The sequence below is a fragment of the Nasonia vitripennis genome, chromosome 1, assembly GCF_009193385.2.
Source record: "Nasonia vitripennis strain AsymCx chromosome 1, Nvit_psr_1.1, whole genome shotgun sequence".
In the NCBI taxonomy this organism is placed as follows: Eukaryota; Metazoa; Arthropoda; class Insecta; order Hymenoptera; family Pteromalidae; genus Nasonia; species Nasonia vitripennis.
In genome coordinates this window covers 35,584,614-35,587,870 of record NC_045757.1, presented here as the reverse complement: position 1 = coordinate 35,587,870, position 3,257 = coordinate 35,584,614, and the positions used below count along the sequence as shown (strand labels likewise).

Genomic DNA, 3,257 nt, shown 5'->3' with positions numbered 1-3,257 from the left:
CCAGCCGAAATAAAAAAAAAACAAAGTCCAACTTCATACGTCAGTCGACGACGGCCAGACGTCGTCGGAGTTCGTTGACACCGTGCTACGCCGTCAATACCAATTGCCGAAAATATTCCGCAATCATATTTCCACGCCGACACTGTCAAGGTCTCTGCAGCTCACGAGTAATCGTCGCTTCGATCGTTCTTCACGTCTAAAGCTCTTGCGCGCGCACGAGGAAAAAGCTTCGAGCGATAGTTGGTGAAATAGTGCCCCAACTTGAGGATGTAGATCAACACACTGAGCCAACGTCGATCGCGTATTGGGACAGTTGCAAAATTTTGTTTTTTTACTTCTTTTTATTGTATCAGGTCATAGGTATGCGACAAACGTGCCATTGTCGCGCGATAATTGTCGTTATCGATCGGCTGATCGCGGAACGATCGGTCATTATGAATGGAATAATGCAATAATTAAAAATCGCGCCGTAAAAGTGCTTCTGAGTAAACAGAGCGATAAGCTCGCGTTGGTTATTCAACAGCTAATTTGTGCGCAAAGAAGTACATTCGCGATTCGTATTGGTGAAAATTGTTCTGCCATGACGATGCTCAGTGAGTCAATGCGTATATTTGCATCATCTTCCTAGTAATGAGCGGAAATTGCGGCTGAGAGAAAAAGCCGTAACAATTGGAGCTTTCTGTACCAGGCCCTGTACTAATTACTGGAATACAAACGCTTACATAGTTTTTGCTCGAGTCGATTCCCATAGATGCGTGGAAACCAATAACTAGTTGAATACAGGTTTTCCAAGTAAGCTCTAAAAACAATGTAATGCCTTTAAATACTTAACATTCAGCGACCTTTATGCACTTTATCAAACGAGCCTCGCTTATATACCCTCGCCCCTCTCGCATCCTTTTCCTCAAAGCCATAAGGAATAACCCAATCAGCGAACGTTTGCAAAACACAGCGAAAAAAAGCCCCCCATCTCCCTCTCGTTGCTCATCGTCATCATAACCGGACGACTTATTGCCGTATTGTTGGGAGGCCGAGCACGGCTGCGTAGATATCAGTCTCTCGTATGTATGCGCCGTATGTACGCTCATCCGGCGTCCATTATTTTTCTTTTTGTCTCCGACAATGTTTCTCTCTCTCTTTAAACTCTCGACTTTTTTTATAAATCACTGCCTTGCGCGGCCTGCTTCTTTTGAGGCTCTCCTTTTTTACTCGCCGCGGAGATGAGGCTCGTGGGCCTTTTTGCGGGAAGGGAAATTATCGGCTTCGATTCGACTGATTGCGAGCTTTTGATCACGCTTGACGTTGATAACGATTGCTCGAATCGAAAAGTAGCAGACGACTTCTCCAGCCCTAGCTCCAAAACACGGCTGAACGGCAATATCACCCTTTTCTCTGTACAACATCGTTCCCCGCACTCGACTTTATCTCCATCTCTCTCTCTCTCTCTCTCTCTCTCTCTCTCTCTTTTAGTAGCGGCTGAAAGAAGGCCACCGACACACGTCGTTATCGCTACCTAACTGGTGGTCGAGAGACGCGGCGCTGCGTATACTATCGGCGCGTTTCCACTTTCAAGAGCGCAGTGTCACCGCGACAGCGAGCTCCGTCACATCGCCGGCGCTCGTTCGCTCGATCCCGTCGCTCTTTTTACTCACCCATGAAAGAGTCGTGTAATTCGCTGGGCTTTGCGCGGTTATCGGTGCCGTGATTCTTTATACGAGACTGTTCACGTTCGTTCCTCGTTTTTCAACGATAATAATCATAATATCCAAGAAGGGAAAATAAGTTTGTTTTCCGAGGAACAGTTCTCCAGTCCGGCAGAGCAGGCATTTAAGGTCAGTTGAAATTTCGCGATTAGAGAGAGTGTGTGTGTGTGTGTGTGAGTGTGTGTGTGTGTGCGGACAAAGTGATAGCAGGATGGAAATCGAGAGCTTAAAAGACACCGGCGCGTATGTAATTAGACCTCGGCTGACTCCGCGTGATGACACACGGCTTTTAGAGCGCGAATTATGCCGTTGAAACCTTTCTCGCTGATTTAATATACTTTTTTCTTATCCTCTCTGTCACACTCGTTCTACAGCAATCCTAGAAACTTGTATAGGCTGCAGACGATAATCTCGAGACATTGACACGATAAACGCGTTTCACAATACCCATCGCTGAGGGAGAGACAAGTATTGCAAGTACATACGCGCCGCCGATAAACCGGCAATTAATTCGACTTTTTACGCGTCTCTATATCGCGTAACGGTGCATAGAGAGTTCACGCAGCGATAAACGCACGTGCTCGCAGCTCGACCCAACTCTGGGGCGCAATAAAAAGCTATTTGCGAAAAAAAGTGACGTAATAACTCGAAAAGAAGATCATCCGCAATCACAGGGCTCAGTTCCGCGGAAGTGTAACACACACGGATTACGCAACTAAGCCGTACCTTACATTATACCGGACACCCGGAACTGTGTAATCCAGCCCGTGAGAAACGAAAAATCGCATCCTGTGTCATTAGCTTTTGTGAGTCGCCGCTTTTCTTTCTTTTTTTTTTTTTTTTCCCCCCTTCCGTCTCCGAATAGAACACACCGCGAGAAATTCGCGCACACAATATATACCGACGCGGAAATCGAGCCGTTGAAAAAATTTCGAAGAAACCGCTCGTGCTCGCAAAGCTCAACAATAATAAGTAAGAGATTAATTCTTCCTGCTACACATATATCCATATTTACCGTCCGGCGTCACGCTCGCCGGTATCGTCGTCACGCGTTTACGTATATACGGATTCCGCAATTAGAAAAACTATCGAGATCGAGATGTCGTCGAACCATACAGCCAGCCGCCCTTGACTCACTCTAGTCCAAGCTCCTTAAGCGGAGAGATACAGAGAGCTGAAGCCACTTGGTTTTCCGAGCACGAATCTCGTAAATTTCCGTTATGATGCGCGCGGACGATCGCGGAAAACTGTAATTCTTCTTTCTAATAGCCTCTCGACTAAGGTCGCGTTTCTCTCGAGACTCGGAAGTCTCTTGCGCGTATATCTTTACGGCGCGCGGCTTTTTGAAATAAGCCAGATGTATAATGTTTCGTGAATTAAATTGCGCAACAAGCTTTAATGATAGCGATAAAACGCCGCCGAGGAGACTTTTTAATACCCGCAGCTTTGCATCACGTTCGCTCGAATTATGTAATTGTCGAATCGTGACTCGGTGCGCGCGAGCGTTTCAGGCTTTGTTCATTAATTGAATTTTAATTCTTGGCTTCTTCTTCG

The 3,257-nt window shown here is 46.3% G+C and overlaps 1 protein-coding gene across 5 annotated transcripts in view; it reads left to right on the top strand.

Annotated features, from left to right (window-relative positions):
- Positions 1–3,257, top strand: part of LOC100123703 (ATP-binding cassette sub-family G member 1) — a 28,317-nt gene that overhangs the window by 9,625 nt on the left and 15,435 nt on the right. The window contains exon 1 of one of the 5 annotated variants that reach the window (XM_001607345.6): positions 1,296–1,832. The exons of 2 other annotated variants lie outside the window; for them this stretch is intronic. The gene's annotated coding sequence lies outside the window, so the exon portion shown is untranslated. 2 more of the 5 variants (XM_031920995.2, XM_032595747.1) reach the window with 2 other exon arrangements.